The 15,538-nt window shown below is 43.1% G+C and overlaps 1 protein-coding gene across 11 annotated transcripts in view; it reads left to right on the top strand.

Annotated features, from left to right (window-relative positions):
• Positions 1 to 15,538, top strand: part of Ppp2r5c (protein phosphatase 2 regulatory subunit B'gamma) — a 136,115-nt gene that overhangs the window by 83,405 nt on the left and 37,172 nt on the right. The window lies entirely within an intron of this gene.

Raw genomic sequence — 15,538 nt, 5'->3', positions numbered from 1 at the left:
TCTTGAGATTCGCCATCCACGTAGCAGCACCCCTGTAACAAACCGCCACACTCCCCTTATGTAGTTTCAGAAGCCCACAGTCATCTGGAAGTGCTACCACTTGCTCCTCCCTTCCCAGGTGTCCTGCCTAAATTTCAGTCAGAACAGCCCTCTGAGCACAGGAGCTCGAGTGATGGTCCTGATCTCACGTTGACGAGATCGGCAGGAATGGAGAACACGCCACTCTCCTCACTAGGGTCATTTATGTTTTGGGAAAAATAGTTTATTTCTCATAAATGTATATTCTGTATATTAAGACATAATAAAGCCAGCGCAGTGGCACGCATCTGTTATCCCAGTGGCTCAGGAGGCTGAGGCAGGAGGATTGCAAGTTCAAAGCCAGCCTCAGCAAAAATGAGGTGCTGAGCAACTCGGTGAGACCCTGTCTCTAAATAAAATACAAAATAGGGCTGGGAATGTGGATCTGTGATCAAGTGCCCCTAAGTTGAAGCCTAGTACCCCCAAGAAGAAAAAAGGAAAAAAAAGATATAATAGTCATTATTGTTACATTTCTCTGGTTTAATTTCTAATATAGTAAATATCAATAGATATCTCATAAACAAAAATTCTTTGTGGTCCCCAATAATTTTTTGGAGTTTAAAAAGGTCCTGAGACCAAAAAATTTAAGAGCAGCTCTTCTGAAACAGTACTTTTCAAAGGCTGCAGCCTCAGCACCACCTGAAAGCTTGTCTGAAGTCTATAGATTCCTAGGCCCTACCCTAGCCCTGCAGAATCAGACCTTCTGGGTGGGCTGCACCTCTCTGTGTCTTCACTCATCTTCCAGGTTGATCTTAGCCATGCCAGAAATTTAATAAAAACATCCATCTTTGGATTGCAGAGTTTCTAAGTAATATACACTTGCATTTTTTTCCACTGAATTCAGCATGTTTATTTGGTAGAGTTTCTGAATTGACTTGCACACTGAGACCAGTCTTAGTAGGCACAGGTGAGTATAACTGAAGTTCAGAAAGGGAAATGGTGATCAATGTTTGTATGAGTTGGACGATTAGAGGCACTTCACATCAGATGGGCCTCCCTGGAATTACCCATTCAGTTGACTGTGCAGGATTGCTAGATGGAACACCACCGCTCACTCGGAAACGTGTACCGCACAATGCTGGATTCCAACACAGGTATTCAGTTACAGTCTTGGCTTTTGCAGAGCCTGCCCTTTCTTGTTTAAGGGATAAAACCAGAAAGCAGATAGGCACAGGGGCTGAGTGCTATGAAGGAGCCTGGAGTGGAGCAGAGGAGAGGGTGCCTCTCAGGGCAGCCCGCCCAAGCCCAAGACCATTGGAAGAGAGAGAGATTTGGGGATGGAGCACTTAGTGAGGCCAAAGTCTGCTGTGCCTGGAGCCTTGGGCTGCCCCAAATGATCTGGCAGCACAGTGAAGTACACACTGGGGTATGAAGAGATGCAAAGGAACTGGGTTGGGGCTGAGAGAACATTTCAGTGGACGGGGTGGATTGAACCAGGCAAACAGATGTTAAGGTAGAAATGAGATTAGTGGCAGATCTGGTTTGAGTTATTTAGGGAGAAGGAACAATGACCCAAGTGTGTGGGCCCTGGTGTGAGAGAGGGCAGGTTTGAATCATGGCACACCCCTTCACCACTGTGCATGCTCAAAGGGGAATCTCAGACACAGGGATAGCTCCCACTTGGTCCACAGTGTACCCCAGGCCTCCTGCTCTGTGTGCTGTGTTCTCTTTGGTGTGGCTTCCAGGAAGGACTGGTATGCCTATGTACCTCCTGCCCATCTTTAAACCATTACTGTAGCTGGGGAGGTGGGTTCTGATTGTTACCCACCAAATCACATGGTAGACCTGGGGAGAAAGACGTCCCCAGAGCAGGTGTGTCCATCTCTGTAGTCACTGATGGTGTTGCATGGGGCAGGCAGGCTTGAATGGGTGGAGTAAAAAGAGGTTTTGGCAACCATCTGCCTCATAGGTGGAAAGGGGACAGTGTGGAAAACTGGATGGCCCCCAAGATAAAGTTGCCACTCAAGCGTCCTTTCCTTTCAGTGGCCTCAGAAATGGCCCAGAAAGCAGCTGACTTCCAAGACTTTTCAGAACTTTCACCAGTGGGTGGCAAAATGCATCCTCCTCCTCAGAGTGGTGTAGGTCTTATTCCTTGATATTACTTTTTTTTTTTTTTTTGGTTAGGCTATGCAACTGCCTCATAGAGAGATAGTTAAGTTAGTTTAAATAGTGATTAAAGGATTAAAAGCACATGATCTGAAGTGTGATTTCATGTTTGTTGCATAGAAATAAAATTAAATTTGGGGAGAGAAAGCAAGTCTTGAAATGCTACACACAGCACAGCAGCATCATGCACACCAGAGATTGATTTATTGATGGCACTTTATAAGTGGGTTATAAAAATGAATTCAGAGGAACACAAACTGTAGCTGCTTTTCGATAGTATGATCATGTAAGTTTTCCAACCATACTGTATATTTTAAAAATTTTAACAGTGATCATGTACCACAGTACATGATCAAAAATCAACAAAGGGGCCTGGCATGGTGGTGCACTCCTGTAATTGCAGCTATTCAGGAGGCTAGGGCAGGAGGATCCCAAGTTCAAAATGAAACAGAGCAACATAGTAGAAAGAACTAGGCAAACAGAGGAACCTCATTTCCAAAAAGAAACAAAATCAGTAAACTTATGTTTTTCATTCTTTGAACAAAACCCAAGAATTAAAATCAGGTAGTTTTTATGAAGTGTAGTGGAAGTGCTGCTAGCATTCATGTTAGGTCCCGGGAGCATGAGCTTGTTCCATTCTAGTCCTTCCACTCTGTGAATGAGTAGAGGCTGACTTGGAAGCTGATGGGTGCCATTGCTGTTCCAAGAGTGTTGGCTGGGTCCTTGGGGAGGCTCATTCCAGGCCCCAGGAGGGTTGGCTTGTGCTTCACTTTAGAATCCACGTTGGATATCTTCACCCTCTTTCTCACACCTGATACTTGCAGTGGGTTCTGGACAGCCCCCCTTTCTGCCATAAAGCTGATGCTAGTTGGGAAATGGGTGAGAAAAGAGCATCTAATGCTGAAGGGTGTACAGTTCAGGGAAGTTTCCAGTGGTGTGCATCTTGCTTCAGGAGAGGGTTTAGACCAGCTTCCTCATTTTGCTTGGTCATTTTTTGTTTTGCCAAAGTTAAAATAGCGTGGGTTAAAGAAGAGGAGACGTCAATGCTGAGCCAAAGGTACATTTAAAAAATATACTTTCTGAAATTCAGAGAATAATTTTTTTTTACTTTAAATAGCAGTGATCCATTTTTAGAGATGTGCTCTGTTTTGAGATTTTTCTTTATTTTGTTTGATAGTTTTTAATTACAAAAGGAATGCATGCTTATTTTATAACATATGGAACAAATGTTGTTTTCTCAAAAGTCTGTTAGGAAGTTTGAGGCTTAGGGAGCAAGTTCATTATCTGATTGTAAAAGGGTTTCACAGGTGCACACATGTGCTAAAAGCATCTAGCCCAGCACCTTGAATATGTGCAGTTAGTTGTATGTCAGTTATGTCTCAGTACAGCCTGGCTTTAGCTGCAGAGTTCTTTTTTTTTTTTTTAAAGAGAGAGTGAGAGAGGAGAGAGAGTGAGAGAGAGAGAGAGAGAGAGAGAGAGAGAATTTTTAATATTTATTTTTTAGTTCTTGGCAGACACAACATCTTTGTTTGTATGTGGTGCTGAGGATTGAACCCGGGCCACACGCATGCCAGGCGAGCGCGTTACCGCTTGAGCCACATCCCCAGCCCCAGCTGCAGAGTTCTTAACTATTTCTTTAGTCTTGGGACACAGCGATCACTCAGACATTAAGGAAATGGTGAATCAGGAAGCTTTGCAAAGGGACTTCTGGCCTAGTGAATCTTTTTTCTACAATTCCTTTTAATTTTTTATTTATATTTATATACAGTAAAAGTCACTAGTTTGTGGAGGTTTGATAAATATTTAGAGTCCCATAACCACCACACAATGCTGCTGCTTTGTAGTCAGAACCTTACCCCTGACATCACTAATCTGTCCTCTGTAGCTATCAAGTTGTCATTTTCCAGAATGTCATAGTAGATTCGTTCCTTTGGGTCTATTTTCTCTGGCTTAGCATGACGGGCTCAAGATTCGTGCATGTTATTGCACATACCAGGAGTTGATTCATTTTAATTATCATTAGATAGAGGTCGCTGGTTTGTTTATTCATTCCCCAGTTGAGGGACATCTGGGTCATTTCCAGTTAGGGACAGTAAAGCTGCTGTGAATATTCATGTACATGTTCTGGACATAGGTTTCCATTCAACCTGGGTAAACACCCAGCAATGGGATCATCAGAGTAGTGTCATGTCTGACTTCCTCAGAAACCGCCATTTATCCCCTGTCCCAGCAGCGCATGAGCTGAGCCTGCTCACATCCTGCTGCGTCTTCGCTGCTCTAATGACTAGTCATGCTGAGCATGCTTGCCCTGTGTCGTCTTGCTTAGTGAATCTCCTCACACTATTTGCTCTTTTTTAGTTAGGTTATTTTCTTTTTGTTGAGTTCTGAGATTTTTTCTTTTTTTAATATTTATTTTTTAGTTGTAGTTGGACACAATATCTTTATTTATTTATTTTTATGTGGTGCTGAGGATCGAACCCAGGGCCTCACACATGCCAGGCAAGCACTCTACCACTGAGCCACAACCCCAGTCCCGAGATTTCTTTATATACTCTGCATGTAGAACCTTTGCAGATATATGATTTACAATTATTTTTTCTCACTCTGTAGCTTTCTTTTTTTACTTTTTAAAGGATCTTTTGGGGTTTTTTTTAATACCTTTATTTCACTTATTTATTTTTTATGTGTTACTGAGGATCGAACCCAGGGTCTCGCATATGCAAGGCAAGTGCTCTACCACTGAGCCACAACCCCAGCCCCCAGAGCAAAGGTTTTTAATTGAGATGAAATTCACTTTACAATTTTACCAGAGGTGCTTTTGGTGTTGTATTAAGGAACCTGTCCTAACCTAAGCTCAGAAGGGCTTTCTCCTATGTTTTCATCATAGTTTTACATTTTACATGTAGGCTTATGATCCATTTTGACTAAGGTCCACCTTTGGATGTTAAAGTGTTCTGTTTGTTGAACAGCATTTGTTGAAAAGACTGACCAAGGGGCTGGTCAGTGGGAGCTTAGTGGGAGGGCACTTGCGTAGCACATATGAGGCACTGGGTTCAATCTCGAGCACCACATAAAAATAAGTAAATAAAGGTATTTTTAAAAAGTTGAAAAGAAAAGACTGACCCATCTCCATTGAACAGCCTTTCTGTCTTTCTCAAAATCAACTGACCCTATCAGTGAGACTTTCTGCACTCCACTACCTTCTGTTCTTTTTGTCTGTGGATCTCCCTGTTCACCAGTACCTGCTCTCTTCAGTATTGTCACTTTGTGGTAAATCTTGAGATCAGGTTGTGTTAATCCTCTTTGTTTTTTTCCTCAAGTATTTTGGTTATTCTAGTTATTTTCCATTTGTGTTTTAAAATCAGTTTGTCAGCCAAGAATGATGGTGCATGCCTGTAACCCCAGCTACTCTGGAGGCAGAGGCAGGAGGATTGCAAATTCAATGGTAGCCTCAGCAACTTAGCGAGGCCCTGTCTGGGCAGGGGGAGAAAAAATTAAAAGTCTTCATCTACCAGATGCCCTTTCAGGGTTTAGTTGGAATATCTTTGACTGTGTGGATATGGAGGGAATTGGCATCTTAACAGTATGAGCCTTGAAAGCAAGAGCATAAGTGTCTCCCATTTTGGTCTTCTTCATTTTGTGTCTCTCAGCTTACAAATTCTTTTCCTCTTTCTTAGGCTCCTCAATCAGCATTTCATTTTTTGGTGCTGTTGTAAATAGGGATGTTCTTTGTTGGTTGGTTGGTTGGTGGCCCTGGGAACCAAACCCGTGGCCTGGTGCCTGCTAGACAAGTGCTCTACCAACTGAGCTACAGCCCAGCCTCTGTTTCTTTGTTTTCTATTTGTAAGTCTTGTCCTTTTCTGTCCTGCAGTCCTGTCGAGTCTCGCTTCCTGGGGTTTGGTGCATGCCTTGTAGTGTGTGTTTTCTTGTAGGTTGCTCCCTTACCACCACCCCTGTTGTATCATGTGCCCTGGGAGCTACTCATACAGACCCTCCACCCTGCTTTTCCTTTTGGTCAGTTTGTATCTTTGTGCTCAGAGTGGCTTGTTGTAGATGGTATATAGTTGGTTTTAGCTTTTTTATTCAATCAGATAATCTCTGCCTTTTGATTGGAGTATTCAGATAACTTACTTTTAATGTGGTTATTGATATACTGGGCTTAAATTTATCATCTGGGCTCAGATGTAGCTCAGAGGCAAAGCATGTGGTAAGCATGCATAAGGCCCTAGGTTCAACCCTCAGACAATATTTAAAAAAAAAAAAAAAAAAAAAAACTACCACCGTGCTGTTTTTTCCTGTTTGTCCCATCTCTCCTCCATTCCACTTTCCTTTTTTCTGCTTTCTTTTGAGTCAGTTCTGTGCTGCTTATGACTGCATTCTATCTCCTCTCAGCTTTTTTTTAATATTTATTTTTTAGTTGTAGTTGGATACAATATTGTTAATTAATCTATTTTTTTAATGTGGTGCTGAGGATCAAACCCAGGGCCTCGCCTAAACTAGGCAAGCACTCTGCCGCTGAGCCACAACCCCAGCCCCTCCTCTGTCAGCTTTTTAACTTCAACTCTGTCATTTGATTTTGTTATTCTGATTAGTTATCCATGACAGTAGAATGCACTTTGACACATCCTATATAGATGGAGTGTAACTTCTCATCCTTCTGGTTGTACCTGGTGTAGAATCACACCAGTCGTGTAGTCATATATGCACATAGGGTAATAATGTCAGTTTCATTCTTCTATCCTTCCTATCCTCCAACTCTCCCCTCCCTTCACTCTGCTCTGCCTAATCCAAAGTAACTCTGTTCTTCCCTGTCCCCCTGCCTTTTTGTGAATTAGCATCTGCATGTCAGAGAAAACATTTGGCCTTTGGTTTTGGGGGGATTGGCTTATTTCACTTAGCACAATATTCTCCAGCTCCATGCATTTACCAGCAAATGCCATCATTTCATTCTTCTTTAAGGCTGAGTAATATTCCATTGTTTAAATGTACTCATTTTCTTTATCCATTCATTTATTGAAGGTCACCTAGGTTGGTTTCACAGTTTAGCTATTGTAAGTTGAGCTTCTGTAAACCTCAATGTGGCTGCAATACTATAGTGTGCCAATTTTAAGTCCATTAAGTCTAAACCTAGGAGTGGGATAACTGGGTCAAATGAGGGTTCCATTCCAAGTGTTCTGAGGAATCTCCATACTGATTTCCATAGTGGTTCCACCAATTTGCAGTTTCATCAGCAATGTATGAGTGTACTTTTTTCCCCACATCCTTGCCAACATTTATTTTTGCTTATATTATTCTTGGTCTTAAGTATTTATTTAGCTTTTCTAGAATCCATCTTTAATGATATCACAGTCTGCCTTAGGTTACAATGCCATGTAGAGTGTAAGAAAACCTCAACAGTGGTCCTGTTTCTTCCCTCCCAGTCTTTCTGCTGCTGTTGCCACACATTTTACTTCATGTTGCAAACCCCATGATCCATTATTAGTTTTGTTCTAAGTGGTTGTCTTTTAAAGAGATTTTATAATTTGTAACATCTTTTGCAGACATTTTCCAGTTTCCAGTGATCTCCATTCCACTGTGGAAGTCCAGGTCCAGAGGCCCATCTGCTCTTGGTGTCCTGGCTAAGGGGCTTCCTTGCACGTTTCTGTAGTGTGGGTCTCCTGATGGTGATATGGACTGTTTCAACTTAAATGTGTCTGAAGGTCTTTCTTGGACTTCAGTGCTTATCTGGCTGTCTTGTTTGCATTGTTTGTGATGAGAAATCTGTGGTCATTACATTGTTCCTCTGGGTATAAAATATTTCCCCCTTTGGCTACTTGCAAGATTTTCTCATTCATTGCTCTTTTCAGACCATTTGATGGTGATGTGCTGTGGCATGGTTCCCTTTATCTTGTGTCTAGAGTTTATCTGTAGTTTTCATCAAATTTGAAAAACTGGCCATTAACTTTTTTTTCTTTATTCTTTTTTTCTCCCCTTGCTATTATCTTTTCAAAAACATTTTTCTGCTGGGCGTGGTGGCACATGCCTGTAATCCAGTGATTCAAGAGGCTGAGGCAAGAGAATCACAAGTTCAAGACCAGCCTGGGCAACTTAGTGAGACCTTGTCTCAAAATAATATAAAAAAGGCTGGAGGCGTAGCTTGGTGGTAGAGAGGCCCTGGTTCAATTACTAGAACCACATATACAAAAAAATTCTGTCCCCTGCCCTTTATCAGAACCACTTTAGGGACCCCAGTGATGCATGTGTGAGGGTTCTTAGTCATCCCGCAGCTCGCTGGTGCTGTTTCTTTTCTCTTCACAGTGCTGGGGGGTAGACCCAGAGCCTGTGCGTGCTGGCACTCTCTGCCACTGAGCCACACCGATTGTGCGATTCTTTTCATCCCCCATGTTTTATTTGCATAGTTTCCTGTCCTCAAGTTCACTGATCTTTTCTGTAGTGTCCCATCTGTTTTTAATTCCATCTACCACGTTTCTCATCTCACATGTCTCACGCATATCGAATAGTTTGATGTGTCTGTTCTTACATCTTCCACATCTACACGTAACTTTTTCAATACATAGAATTAATATCCTCACTGCTAATTCTGATACCCATGGCAGTTCTAATTGAGCTCAAGTGACTAGTTTTTTCTGGTTATTGTAAAGCATATCTTCCTGCTTCTTTGGCCTTTTTGTGTGTGGGTGGGTCTAACCGGGGATTGAACTGAGAAGCACTCAACCACTGAGCCACACCCCCAACCCTATTTTGTATTTCATTTAGAGACAGGGTCTCACTGAGTTGCTTAGTGCCTCACCATTGCTGAGGCTGGCTTTGAACTCTCAATCCTCCTGTATGTGTGGTCGTGAGATGTCTGACGTTGTGAATTTTGCCTTGTTGACAGCTGCACACTTAGGTATTTCTGTTAATGTTCTTGAGACTTGTTTGTGAGTGTAACTAAGGTACTACTTTTTGTTCTTGTGTTAGGTAAGATTCGAGCCATATTGATTTGAGGGCTCATTGCTTGCTACTGAGACAAGAGCCTTCTGATGATGAATCCGAGGTTCCATGAATTATGAGTTTCTCCAGTCTGCTTGGTGGGAGAAAGGACTATTCCCAGTGCTGGGCTGGTATAATCATCCCTCGTTTTCTGTGGGGGCTGGCTTCAGGACCCCTCACAGAGGCATGTTCCGTACAAACAAAACATTTTTCCAAACATTTTTCAACCTTGGTTGGTTTAATCCAAGGATTTGAAACATGGATATGGAGGTCCAGGCTGTTCTGGGTTCTCACTACGCCTTTGGGTGGTTTTTTTCCCCCAACTCTGGTAATTTCTCATACACATTTGTGGATTGGCTTCTGCTGTTTGACGAGGGACCCCGTAGACCTCTGGGTCAGTGTCTCCTGTGTGAAACCCTACCTTGTGAATCTTAGCCCCTGGCTGCTGTCTCCACCTGGGTTCTGTCTCCAGGCCCTGCAGCCTGCAGATCTGTCAGGACTGTAGCTGAGGTGATTGTAGGGCTCGCTGTTTCTCAGGGATCACTAACCTTCATTACCTGAAATTCAGTGTCTGCAAAACTATTCCATGTAATTTTGCCTAGTTTCTTGGTCACTGCAGAGAGTAGAATAAACCCCATCCCAGTTACTCCATCTTGCTAGAAGCGTAAGTCTCTGCTTCGTTTTTAACATATTCTCAGTAAAAAGTTCTGTCCACACAGATGATCCAGCAATAATTGTAAAAAGTGTAGTGAGGATGTAGCTCAGTGGTAGAAAGTTGCCTAGCATGCACAAAGCCCTGGGTTCAATCCCTGTGTACTACCAAAAAAATTAAAAATAAAATAAAAATCACAGACTACTTCATCTCTCTTTTTAAAATATATTGATCCAGCTATGTGCATCAATTAGAATTCTGGGTTTGGGGGTCAGGGGATGTAGTGTGAAGTTGGTTGGCTCTACACATGTGACTGAGAAGTGACAAGCCCTGTAGGTCTCAATGTCCCGAATCACTTTACTTATAGCATGTGGGAGCAGACTATGTTCCTCTGGATTCAATCCCTGTACCCCCCCCCCAAAAAAAAAAAAAAAAGCCTACACTGAGATTTCATCTCAGACCAGTCAGAATGGCAGTCATCAAGAATACAGATAACAATAAATGCTGGAGAGGATGTAGGGAAAAAGGACCACTTTTTACACTGTTCTTGGGACTGTAAATTAGTATAACCATTATGGAAACCAGTTTGACGGTTCCTCAAAAGGCTAGGGATGGAACCATCATACAACCCAGCTCTACCACCCCTTGGTATTTATCCTAAAGGATTAAATTCATCATATTACAGTGTTTTGTCAGCTTTTCACCACTGTGACTAAAAGCCCTGACCAGAACAATTGTAGAGAAGGAAAAGTTTATTGAGGGCCCACAGTTTCAGAGGTCTTAGTCCATAGAAAGTGAGGCAGAACATCATGGTGGCCAAGTGTGGCAGAGGGAAGTAGTTCACATGATGATCAGGAAGCAGAGAAAGAAACTGCACTTGCCAAATACAACTATATACCCGGAAGCCATGCCCCCATGCCCCACCTCCTCCTGCCACACCCCACCAGCCTTCAGTTACTACTTAGTTAATCTCATCAGGTGATTAATTCACTGATTGGATTTAGGCCCGTGTGACCCAATCATTTATTTTATGAACCTTCTTGCATTGTCTCACACATGAGCTTTTGGGGGATGCCTCACATGCATACCCATGTTTATAACAGCACAATTCATAGTAGCCAAACTATGGAACCAGCCTAGGTGTCCATCAACAGATGAATGAATAAAGAAAATGTGGTGTATGTACACAATGGAATTTTATTCAGCCATAAAGAAAAATGAAATTATGGCATTTACAGGAAAATGGATGAAACCGGATATCATAATGTCAAGCAAAATAAGACTCAGAAGGTCAGGGTCATATGTTTTCTGTCATAGGCAGAAGCTAGCAAGGAAAAAGGAAGAGAAAGATGGGGGTGGATCTCATGAAAATCAAGGAGAGAGCAGTAAAGGGAAGGGAACAAGGGGTGGAAGGTGGGGAGGGAGCGGGGAGTGATATCAGTCAAATTATATTGTTATGTTACGTATAGTGTGCATGAACGTATATGTAACAATAAATCCCATCAGTATGTACAACTATAATGCACCAATGGAAAAGGGGGGGGTTAAGTAAACTCAAGCCAAAGCTGGGCACACTGAGGCACGCCTGTGATCCCAGCTACTTGGGAGGCTGCAGCAGGAGAATTACAAGTTCCAGGCCAGACATCATAGAAAGACCCTATCCCAAAGTAAAATAAAAAGGGCTGGGGATGGAGCTCAGTGGTGGAGATCTTGCCTGACATGCTCATGGTCCTGGTTTCTGTCTCTACTACAGCAAACACAAACTCAAGTCAGGTGGGTGGTAAAAGCCTGCAGCCCAGCTACCAGGAGGATCACTTGAGTACACAAGTTTGAGATCGGTCTGGACAACATAATGAGAACCCTGACTCAAAAAAATAAAATAAACTACATTCGTACACATAATTGTGGCTATCATATTTTCATGCTTATCTGAAGTAAGGTCTTGTACATTCAGTTATAAAATACTTATAAAAATTATTCATTGTTGGGCTGGAGTTGTGGCTCAGTGGTAGGGTGTTTGCCTTCCATGAGTGGGGCACTGGGGTTCCATCCACAGCACCACATAAATAAAATTGTGTTCATGTAAAAATTTAAAAGATATTTTTAAAAACTTACTCATTGTTTCAATAGTTGTAGTTAAATGTCCTTTATTAGTATTGTACAACGATTCTGTAGGTTTTTGTTTCCATGCTTTCACATTTTATTTAAGAACATATAGTTGGAGCATCTAGTCTGAAAACTGAAATCTAAAATATTCCAAAATCTCTAACATTTTGAGCATCAGCATGACAAGTGGAAAATTGCACATCCAACTTTATGTGAGTGGTCACAGTCAAAATGCAGGCATCTAAAAATGTTGTATAAAATTATTGTCAGGCTTCAAAAAAAAGCTAAAGTACAAAAAATAATTAAGTGAAAAGGATTTTTAGATTTACCTTCAGGCTATATATATATATGTAAGGTGCATATGAAAACTAAATTTCCTGTGTATACTTGGATCTCATCCCTAAGATATCTCATTATGTAAATATTTCAGAATCCAAAAAAATCCAAAACTCTTCTGATCCCCAGCATTTCAGATAAAGTATATTCAACCTATATTTGAGTAGATGATGAAAATAGCAAGCTATTCAAAATAAAAGTTTTTAAATATAGCTTTCTTTCCTTAAATAGTATATTCTGGCATCTATTTTAGAGGGAAGATTGCATTCTTTGAAAGCAGCTGTGGCCATAGAAAAAGTGGCAACAGGACTGTTTTTGTTCTCCTGGAGAATGTGCTGAGTACCTGTGCTGTCGCCGGTAGGGCAGGAAGAGGACACCCCAGAACCCCCTGTTCTCTGGTTACATTTGAGAAAAGTAGCAGGAGAAAACATGCGCCTGAGTAGGAGAGCATGCAGTCAGGGACCCACATTTGACTGTCATCACGATACAGTCGAGAGCTGTCTGATCTGGCAATTTCACAGTTCTCAGGTGTTACTGGGTGTCACAGTTCAAAGATGACTGATGTGTGCTTGTCCCAGACAATCCAGTTGCTCTCAGAAAGTACTTGAGGACCTCCTAGGTGCCAGCGCTTGAGTCTGAGCAGTGTGTGACTTGGGCTTTCATTTCCAAGTTCTGGCACCATGACGGCCAACTAGAAATCACTAGACTGGTGAGGAAAGGGGCCATTTAAGTTCCTTGAGTTCATAAAAAATTCAGCTAAACTTGTTTAAAGGTTGTGTTCAACCAGGGTACTGTGGTGTGCACCTATGATTCCAGCTACTCTGGAGGGTGAGGCAGGAGGATCGCAAGTGCCAGGCCAGCATGGGCAGCTTAGTAAGCCCCTGCCTCAGAATAAAAAGTGAAAATGGATGGGATGTTGCTCAGTCCCCACAAAAAAAAAAAAAAAAAAAAACAACCACCACCACTTTGCATTCCCCTTGCGAATTGCTTTGTGAGCCCGCTGTTGTGGATGGCAGCTTCTTCCTTTCCTCAGGTCTTATCAGAGGCTCTACTCACTCCACTGAGGCCCTCTGACTTGGGAAGTTATCTCCTAGGCATTGAGAGTATTGGTTTGGGGGCGGGATGCAGTCTTCCTATCTGGTACACTGCCTCATTGCTTTGATAGAAGAGAGTTCTGCTGTCAGCTTTGTGCTTCAGTTTTTGCAGCTGGTTGTGGACCATCCAGCTGTGATGTTTTCTAACAAATGACAGCTTTGTGAGTTTTTCTTGTTGTTATTTAGGGTTTTTTATTTTTTTCTTGTTGTAGTTTGGTTGGTTGGTTGGTTTTGGTACCCGAGATTGAACCTAGGGGTTCTTAGCCACTGAGCCACATCCTCAGCCCTTTTTTGTGTTTTTAGAGACAGGTCTTGAAGAGTTGCTTAGGTCCTCGCTAAGTTGCTGAGGCTGGCTTTGATCCTCCTGCCTCAGCTTCCCAAACTGCTGGGATCACAAGTGTGTGTACCACCATGCTCTGCCATGGTTTTTTATTTAAAAAGCTAATGTTGGGCTGGGGATGTGGCTCAAGCGGTATCGAGCTTACCTGATAGGCGCGGGGCACTAGGTTCAATCCTCAGCACCACATAAAAATAAAATAAAGATGTGTCCACCGAAAACTATATATATAATATATATAAAAATTCCCTCCCTCTCCCTCCCTCCCTCCCTCTCTCTCTCTCTCTCTCTCTCTCTCTCTCTCTCTCTCTCTCTCCCTCCCTCTCCCTCCCTCTCCCTCCCTCTCCCTCCCTCTCCCTCTCCCTCCCTCTCTCTCCCTCTCTCTCCCCCTCTCCCCCTCTCCCCCTCTCCCCCTCTCCCCCTCTCTCCCTCTCTCCCTCTCTCCCTCTCTCCCTCTCTCCCTCTCTCCCTCTCTCTCCCCTCTCTTTCTCAAAAAAAAAAAAAAAAAAAAAGATAATATTGCCAGGCATAGTGGCACACACCGGTAATCCCAGCAGCTTGGGAGGCTGAGGCAGAATGATCTCGAGTTCAAAGCCAGCCTCAGCAAAAAAACAAGGCACTAAGCAACTCAGTGAGACCCTGTCTTTAAATAAAATACAAAGTTTAGGGCTGGGGATGTGGCTCAGTGGTCGAGTGCCTCTGAGTTCAATCCCCCATATCCCCTCTCAAAAAAAAGCTACTGCTAAAGGGACTTACCCCCTTTCCCAGGAATGTATCTCCTAGCAGCCCAACTCTCAGAACCTAATGTTCAGTGTGTGCTTGGAAGAGAGAGGCCACCATTCTTCTAGTGGACTCACCCGTTATAAATTCTTTTCAAACCGGGTGCAGTGACACACACCTCCCAGCCACTCTGGAGGTTGAGGCAGGAAGATTGCGAGTTCAAGCCAGCCTCAGCGACTTAGCAAGGCAATAAGCAACTCAGTGAGATCCTGTCTCAAAATAAAATACAAAATAGGGCTGGGGATGGGGCTCAGTGGTTGAGTGCCCCTGAGTTCAATCCATGATACCAAAAAAAAAGAAAGGTGGGTAGGAGTTACAAGTAGACTTTTTTTTTTTTTCTTACACAAGAGAAATACTTCTAATCAACAGAGTGGCTCTAGGAGGGTCATTGTCAAGGATGCCAGAACTGAAGATTACAGGATGCTGGCCTGACCTGTGGGCATCCATTTCTCTCTAAGATCAAGGCGCTGGCAGGGCTCCAGCTTGCAGAGGATGGCTTTATCCTCATGAGGCCTTTCCTCTGAGCAAGTGCAACTGGGTGGGGGAAGTCTGATCTCCCCTAAGATCAGAACCCACCCTTAAGGACCTCACTTTCCAGTTACTGCCTGCATGCTCCATCTCCAGCTACAGCCACGAGGGGTTAAGGGCTTCAGTGTCTGAAGGAGGGGTGCCAACATTCCATACTGAAAGAGGGCCCACGGGTCACAACAAGGTGTTGTGTTCACCAGGCAAGCACCTATCCAGCACATGGTCAGTGAACATGGCCTGTGGGCCTCGGCTGAGCACTGCAGGGGGCTTCAACTTGAAACTGCAGTTACTACAGCACAACCAGTTCACTAAGAAACCCCAGCTAACTGGCGTTCAATCAGGATTTCACCCAAGAAAGAGAAAGAGCCAGGGAGAGAGAGGGGGTTTTCAAGCAGCAGGAGGCAAGTGGGTGGAAGGCAGGCAGCTCTGGGCTGGCGAGAGGTGGGATCTCTTCTCCTTTCAGGAAGCCATAGCTTTGATCTTAAAGGCCTTTGACTGGTTGGATGAGGGCCACCCACACCATGGAGGGTCATCTCTATTCAAAGTTCA

This window comes from Urocitellus parryii, chromosome 6 (assembly GCF_045843805.1).
Source record: "Urocitellus parryii isolate mUroPar1 chromosome 6, mUroPar1.hap1, whole genome shotgun sequence".
NCBI classification, from domain to species: Eukaryota; Metazoa; Chordata; class Mammalia; order Rodentia; family Sciuridae; genus Urocitellus; species Urocitellus parryii.
Note: the sequence above shows the minus strand (reverse complement) of the source record. Positions and strands in the feature narration are given on the sequence as shown.